The following is an 8,899-nucleotide window of genomic DNA, read 5'->3' on the forward strand; positions in this document are numbered from 1 at the left end:
TTGGTTAGACCATCAAAGTACCAACATCAGGAAGTGGTTAGCATGAGCACTCAGAAGGCTACCTCTGCCTCCATCGATACTGAGTTCACAGCCTCTCTTCTTTGACTGAAAGGAACAGCTGTCCTGTCTCAAGGTCTGTCCCAGCCCTGATTGCCTTTTCTGTTGCTCATCCCCAATTCTGACCCTGCCTACACTGTTGGCATCTTAGTTCAGCAACCCTTGGGATATGCTGTAGGTAGCAAACAACCCCTCACCTCCCCTGAGTGAGTGAAGCAGGATACCAGGAGCTTACCACGGTCCTCACTTACACCATGATGAAGGGAACAGGGCAGTGATCACATTGAAGAGGGAGCTGTCTTAGTGAGACATGAACAACATGGTCAGTTATTAAGCATTCCAAAAGCCTGACAAAGGGCAGACTGCCTCTTCACAGGGCACTGGAGTGAGTGACTGGTAGACCTTGGAGTTTCATGAGATAGCAGGGAAAGAAGAAAAGAGATTTTAAAAGTGATCACTAGTCACTGCTATCATGGCCACCTCCGTCCACTGCACATATAGATCAATGTCCACAACCACAAGATCCCATCCCTCTTGCACGTCCAGAACTGAGGCCTGGGATGCTTGGACACTGGATGTGTCATAGGTGGAGCAGCATCCTATGTCACCCCAGGGATAGAGAGGTGAATTTATGGTGAACAGCTGGGCTGCACAGGAAGTCTCCATAGTTGCATCTATACCTTCTTAGCAGTGTACCTCAGCAGTGTGCTTTCCCACCAGTGTAGCTGCGAGCATCATGAAAGAGGTCAACTGAACACAGGATGCAGCTCATTACACCATGGACATGCATGGGCGATGCTGAAACATTCTGTGACTTGAGGTACCGCTAAGAAGAACAAAAACCTGATGGTGGCCTCTAGGATGCCATGGCCACCAAAGCGTGTTTTGACCTCAGCTCTGCTGCCATGGGAGCCAATGTGATCATCACCAGGGGAGCAAACACCTGTAATGCACAGTCATCTGAGGGGCTGTGAAGAAGACCAGTCAGTCTGCTTCATGTGATCCCCAAAGCCAGGAACGGGACTAGTGATGTGGGCTTGGGGGCCATAGCAGCTCAAGGGAGCAAACTCTATAGCATCAAATACGGTGGACTTGTAAATGAACCCCAGAATGCTGACATTAGGCTCTGTAAGGTCCAGAGAATTACCCCTCCTCCATCTATAGAGATGACCTACACTAAGGGAGGCAGGTAGAGCAGCTGCCCTCCCCCAAAAGTCCTACTCAGCTTCAAGTCCCCCAGCTGAGAGCTGAGTAGGGAGCTGCCCTGGGCATCCTTTGTCCTGTTCCTGCCTGGTAATTGGCATAGTGAATGGTCGCTAATGAAGAACGGAGTGGGACTTCCTGGGAAGTGACTGCAACAGCCAGAAAGACAACTGCTAATTACCAGTGCCAGCTGGTGGCCCTGGGGGGACCATGCAGACAGAAAAGATGAGGGCTGGGAGGACCAGGCAGAGAGAAACTTCAGGAAGGCTGCTTACTCTAGGGTCCTCTACACCCAAGCACTGGCTCCATGGATGATGGATCAAGGGGTCAAGACCAACACTGACCCTGCTCTCTTTCCTGGTCAAGCCCAAGGAAGAGCTATTAAACCACCATCATAAATATGATAGTGTCCTCCAACTGACCTTGGCTGTTAGGCTGGACCAGCTTTCTTTCCATCTCAGACCCCAGCACTGATTGCCCTTTCTGTTGCTCATCCCCAGCTCTGACCCTGCCTACACTGTTGGCATCTTGCTTCAGCAACCCTTGGGATATGCTGTAGGTAGCAAACCTACCCATCACCTCTCCTGAGTGAGTGAAGCAGGATACCAGGAGCTTACCCACGGTCCTCACTTACACCATGATGAAGGGAACAGGGAAGTGATCATGTTGAAGAGGAAGCTGTCTTAGTGAGACATGAACAACACGGTCACTCATTAGGCATTCCAAAAACCTGGTAAAGGGCAGACTGCCTCTCCACAGGGCACTGGAGTGAGTGTCTGGTAGCTGCCTTCTTTGGTGTTTCTGCCTCATAACTCATTCTTCTCTAGTCTGGCGCTGTCTCCCCCTACACTGCGCAGGTCTCAGTTTCTCACACACCTGGTGCCCCTGAGCCTCACTTGTTCTCCCTCAGTTCTGTCTCCTCATGAATCCCTTTCCCTTACCTCTAGGTCATACTCTGAGGTGTGGTCCTTCAGGGTCAAGGCCCCTGCTGGATTGGGATTCTGACCATACATACCTGCCCTAGCTACGTTTGCTATGAGCTATCCAGCACCTCCTTCCTCTCTTCCATCTTTCCCCTCCTTCATCTGGACCCTGTCACTTACAGGTATGAGCTGCTGTAGGGCAGGGAAGATTTCAGTGGCCAGAGTAGCTTGCCTGAATCCCAGCTGACCTTTTACCTTAAAGATGCCAAAATCCTCAGCTAAAATGGTAGCAGGAGAGCTCTGAGGCCACCTCCCTTTCCTTTCTCCTATATCGTCTGCTGGGACTGTACAAACTGTCAGGTGGTAGAGCTTTGATGGTTGGCAGTGCTGGAGGCCTTAAGCCTACACCCCAGGTGCGGGCAGCTGGCTCCTCCTGCAGGCACCAAGGTAGGTGGTTCTGGCAGTCCCTGCAAACCTTGGTAGTCTTTGTCCTGTCCCCACACAGACTTCTTACATGTATTTCTCTCTGTCTTTCTTCTTTATAGAAGAATGCTGGCCATTGTGTTAAGGACTCCCTAACCTAGTGTGGCCCCACCTTAACTAATCTCACAGACTCTCTGTCATACAAGTTCTGGATGTGTATGGTGAAGGATGCATGCAGCCCAGCAAATGTCATGATGACCCTGCTTCACCTCTTAGAATCTCAAGGTGAACAAATAGAGCCTTCTTATGGAAGAGATAGGAAACGTCTGCTCCCCTTCTCCTTTAGATCCTGCCCTGTGACCTGAGTGGCTTTCTCCCAGGTCCCCATGGCTAGATAGGTACTGTCCTCACAGCAGAAGCCTGTTCTGTCCCCCAGGGCCTAAGCTTCTATGACACTGGATCCTTTCCCTACCTTCAGAGAGGAGAATGGATCAGAATTGAGACTCCTGAAGCCAGCACATTCTGTGTGACAGCTAGGCTTCCCTCTGAAAACTTGAGCAGGGCTCTGATCCCAAAGAGACATCACCCATATGCATGTCTGCACACGTGCACACACGGTGCTCTGTGTAGCCCCGCACTGAGTCCTCCTGCTTCGCCTCCCAGGCAGCTGAAGTCTGAGGCAAGGAAATGAGATGGAGAATCGCTTCTCGGGCAATTACCCACACCTCGTATAGTCTAATGAGCCGTTGAGGGGCCCGGATGGAACATTTAGGGGGGTTATTGAATGTTTCCTCACAGTTTACCCAGTTCCAGGAGTTAATTGATTTATGGACTGCAGGACCATGTGTGTCTCTGAACATGAGTGGGTGCCTTTTAAATGTGGCTTTCTCTCTGTGTGAACTCGGGGAAGCCTGGCTGTAGGCCTGAGCTCCCTCGCTTTGGCATCTGGGGTCCACAGCATCTGCCTGCACTTGTTGAGGAAAAGCCCCTGAGGATATGGCTGCACACCAAGGCACAGGCCTGCAACCATGTGTGATCTTGGGACCAGGATTCCCTTTGACTTTCCCAAAATTCAGTTCGTCTTACCTATTCAGATTTGTGCAATACCTAGCACCCTGCTTTTAACTAACCTTACAGTTTTTTCTTTTGTTAGCTATTTTAAAGCTACTACAAAATGCTGTTGTGAAATCAAGTTTGATGTGATTGCTGTTCTCCTTTTTCCTTTCTTTCTGTTGAAACGTTATATTTACGTGTGTGTGTGTGTGTGTGTGTGTGTGTGTGTGTGTGTGTGTGTGTGGTCAGAGACAACTTGTGAGAGTTGCTTCTCTCTTTCCACCATGTAGGTCCCAAGGATGGAAGTCAGTTCTTCAGTCTTATGGCAAGCAGGCTCACTCCGAATGGTGGGAAGCCAGGCTAGCCAAGTGTCCCACTGGTCTCTACCTTGTCATCTTCTATAGAAGTATCCTTGGTTCTACCCAGCCAAAGTAGCCAGGGAGAAGCAACTGCTGTCTTGGGTCGGCCACTCTGGTTTGTGAACTCTAGTGTATGAGTGTGTACAGACTGACATCTAGGTGTAAAGAGATGGGACCTGAGGATGACTGGCTGGGAGGAAGAGACGTCACCCCACCTTCACTACTTCACTAAATTTCTGTAGACCCCATCCTTGTCAGGTTAGCCCTGGACACTGCCCCTAATACACACCATTCCAGACTGAGGAGACACTACAGCTCTAGCCCCACTTAGGAAGAACAAGGGCAGTAAACAGAAGAGGGCCTCCCTCATCTTCCTGTCCCCTGTCAGAAGACCTGAGATGCTCTCAGACTATCAAACACCAGGCCCTGCCTCCTGGAGTCCCCTCATGGTGGACAGGATTTGGCCTTCTACAATGGCAGGGGATGAGATGGGCGTGGCTCTGGCAACACACTGCAAGCAGCTTCGTTGTCCCCACGGCTACACACTGCTGTCTACCTTCTCCAAGCTTGGTTTCTCTCCTAGATGCCACCACTAGAGAACGTGGGTAGGTCCTTCTATTTGTGTCCCAAGAGACAGTGCCTGGCTGCCTTTGCTCTCTATTTAAGACTGAGGAGACACTATAGCTCCAGCCCCACTTAGGAAGAACAGGGTCAGTAGACATAAGAGGTCCTCCCTTCCCTTCCTGTCCCCTGTCAGAAGCCCTTCTCCTATGGGGCTTAACTCTGAACACTACCACCAGGGATGAAGCTTCTCTTAACCTGGCTTGTGCTCAGTGGCCTTTCCCGACTCACCTTAGCACCATGGCCAGCAGCGGCAAAGCAATTCTTGTCATTTGGTTTTGACTCTGGCTTGTTCCGTGGTCCCTGCTTTTAGCTGGCAGATTAGAGAAAGAGAGATTTGCATAGCAATAAAAAAAGTAATTAAAATCACCAACACATGAAAAGCCCATTATAAGATTCCCTGGGAAAGACGCCTCCCCTGGTCAGGAAAGATACAGTGAGCGGGTGGGGGTGGCGAACCAATTAACCAAGCCTGTTAGCTGTCCATTATCAGCACTGGGTGCTGCACATGTAAATATTAATTGCGGCAGGGCCAACTTGCTAACAGCCAACAAAACTCATAAATATCCTGAGCACAATTAATGGTGACGAAGTGCGTGTGTCTCCGATGGTGGGGCTTGGTGAAATGCCCAAGGATGACTCTGTGCAGGAAGCTGCATGCTACTGTCACAAATCTGTCCCTGGTTCATCCATTTCAGACATGGCCACACTTCCCTCAAGTATCTGATTGCATTCCAAGGCCTGAGTTGTGATGTGTCTGTTTATTCATTTATTCATTATATACAGCCACTTAGAAAGAATGTGTAGGCGTCCATGGGCTTCTACGCTGCCTACGCTTGTGGACCAGTGCCCCCATCAAATCACCTATGAGTTGCGGATTGAATTAGCACTGTCTGACTCTTACAGGCAGCAGGAGGCCCATCATCCTTTGGAGGGGGAGCATTCTGAGCAGTCACTTCAAGGAATGATACCCATCAGGCATGAACCCTGAAGGGAACTCAGAAGCAGGAGTCCCAGGCTTCTAGCTGACATCATTGTGATCCCAAGAATCTCCTAGGGGTCTGCTGGCTCTAATTCCTCTGTGATCTATTTGCACTAGAAAACAAATGGAGAAATGTGTCTCAGTGGAGGTCCCAATCAGACGGTTGTAGCAGATTATAAAGCATAGCCTCTTTACTCTTACCCCAAACCTGCCCCCAAGAGACAACTGGTTGACCTCTTTCACCCAAATGCCAGTCCATGGCTCAGAGTTGAACTTCATAGAGTCTAGGCTGTGCTAGGAGAATATGATCTTGAAAGGACTCTAAGGCAGGACCCTTCCATCCTGGCAGCTGTCACTCTACTCCTTAATAATCTGCCAGCTGAAACAAGTTATGGGAGCAAGGTATGCCATGTGAACTGGAGGCAGGAAGCACAGACAACCTGACCACCCTGACTTTCAGAACAAAGCAGTAATGGGGTGTGGCCAGTGCCACCATTCTCTCCTATCCCTTCTGCACTCTGCCCACATAATATGGCCATATTAGAACAGGGAATAAGATTGGGGAGCATGTTGAAGACAAAAAGAACCATTGCAGAAGGAAGGCAGGGAAGGTACCTGCTGAGATGACTCTTGAACTGAGAGCTGAAGGCTGAGAAGGAGGGAGGGCATTGAGGAAGAGTTGTCTCTGCCAACAGGAGGCAGCAAGGGAGAAGAAATCCGTGGCTGGTCACTTGTCATCAGGAGGGGATATGAAGCGAGAGTTTGAGGGGCAAAGTCCTAGGGCTTTTCAGGAAGTTCTAAGGACTCAGGCTACATTTTTTAGAGAGGTGGAGGACATTGCGGAGTGTCAGCAGAGAAGTTGCATTGGCCAGTTTGTCAGCAATGGTCTGAAGCTGAATATGGAGAGAAGGAGAAGAGGGAGGGAGTGAAGAGAGGGAAATGGGGAGGAAGAAAGATGTAGACAAGAGGAGGAAGAAAGAGGAAGGAGGGAGAGGGAGAAAGAGAGTCAGACAGAGTAAGTAAGAAGGTGTTAATGAAACAGACATGGTGAGATAGAAACGGAGATTAGAGGCAAAGACAAAGGGAGACAGAGAGAGGAAGGGAGACCAGAAAGAGAAGGAGAAAGGAGACAGAGAGATAGAGGTAAAGACACAGAGGAGACAGAGACACACAGAGAAAGGGAGAGAGAGGAAATAGAGCTTGAGATAGAGAAAGATAGAGTGGAGAGGCAACATGAGGTGAGTGGAGAGAAGTGTGACAAGGTGAGCTAGCAGCACATGGACCCAAGGTACCAGCAGTAGTGGTGAGAGGCAGGTAGGCTCCTTAGTTTATTCTGAAAGCTTTTCTCGTCTTGACTTGGATGTAGTTGGTATGATGTGGAGGAAGGGGCTAGAGTCTCTCCAAGATTTCCAACACAGGAAACCGTTGAGAAGGTCCATCCTTCATGGGTGTGGAGAGGAGGTGGGGAGAGCAGGTGCCCAGGAAGGCAGGGGATTAGGCTGGGTTGTTGGGCTTGTCATATCTTTTAGACCTCTGACCTCTGAATGTAGTTTGTGTCCAATACTTGGATACATGAATCTTAAGTTTAGGGGGAAAAAGTAGGGCCAGACACTTATCTCATGTAGGGAATGAGTTAAGAGAATAGACTGGCCTGAGGGCGATCCCAGGGACCTGCAGAGTTATGGCAAAGTGAGGGAGAACCAAGAGTGCAAAGTCTCCTTGGAGCAGAGGTGAGCAGAATGTATCATCTTGCCAAATTCTGGCAACAGGTTAAATCAAATGAGGCATGAGAAATGACCATCATGCCTGGCCACAGGGAGTTACTGACAAGCTGTCTGGTAATGGAGGGAACTCCCAGATTAGTGTTATAGTTAGTAACAGAAGGAGAGGTGGCAGAAACAAGCGGAACATTTGCTTGGATCATGTGATGATCAGGAAGGTAGTAACAGGCATATGGGGTCACATTTTGTGTGCATGTGCTCATATATGTACATATGAATATAAGCACATGTACAACATATATGTGCAGAAGATGATTATATGTATTTCTTTGTGTTTGGATGTGTGTTTATATGAACATATGTGTGCACATACATGTGAGTTCACATGCATATGGAAGCCAGCGGTGAACATAAGTTGTTGTTGCTAAGTAGCCATCCACATTTTTTGTGAGACAGGGGCTCTCACTGGGACTTGGGGTTCACTGATCAAGTTAGGCTGGCTGATAAGCAAGGCCTGGAGATTCACTTTTCTCTGCCTCCCTCTGCTAGAATGTATATAAATATATACCACCACACCTGCCTTACACAGATGGTAAGAATTGAACTTAGATTCTTATGCTTAGCAGTTCACTGACTGAGCCATTCTCTGAGCCGCAATTGACCATATGTATTTCATAGACATGCACATATATTGTCATATACACACATATATGCTACATATGTGTGAAAGATGTTTGCAACAGAAGGTTATAATTCAAGAGAGTGGAGTAATGTCACAATGCAGGGAACAGGTGTCCCCAAGAATGGAATAATCCAAGGTTCTAGTTTCTTTGGGCCCAGAACCTTTGGCTGTAGCCTGCACTCTACGTGATGTTATCTGTAGTTCTGAATTCAATTTTCAGTTTAGACTGTCCAGGGAGCACAGAGAAGGTGCTCAACGTGCAATTTATGGCTTGGTGTGTGGCCACATCCGCTTGCATGTTTAATTGCTATTTTATCACCCATTAGATCACAAACATTACATAATCTGTTGGATTCCATCTGTGCAGCAGGGCGGAGTCTAGAAGGGAGGGGCTGGGGAGAAGGGAAGAGGCTGGTCGTGTACACAGACCCTGTCATATGCAGATACACTGAAGGGGAGCTTTCAGGGCTCGCTATCACTCACTGGTCACCCTACAGGATGGATACCCCAGTTGCTTCTAGCAGAGTGGTTCAAGACTGTCAACAGCAACGTCAGCATCTGGCACAGCAGCTTGCCAACTCTGCTCACACAGCCTTGTACATTTGCAAGGACTTAGCCATATGAGACATATTTTCTGTCTTCATCTCTACCTCCACTACCATGGTTTCCATGAGATGAATTGCATCACGTTAAGATTGGAGGCCAATGGACTGGCTGAAAGAGCCCATGGCAAGCTTGTGTCATGTGTGGATCACTACCTGGAAGGAGATTTAGTTAATATCTTAGATCCTCTACCAAGTGCAAATGTGTTCAAGCCACTGCACCCTAACACACACACACACACACACACACACACACACACACACACACACACA

Source organism: Grammomys surdaster, unplaced genomic scaffold (assembly GCF_004785775.1).
Source record: "Grammomys surdaster isolate TR1022 unplaced genomic scaffold, NIH_TR_1.0 224, whole genome shotgun sequence".
Lineage (NCBI taxonomy): Eukaryota > Metazoa > Chordata > Mammalia > Rodentia > Muridae > Grammomys > Grammomys surdaster.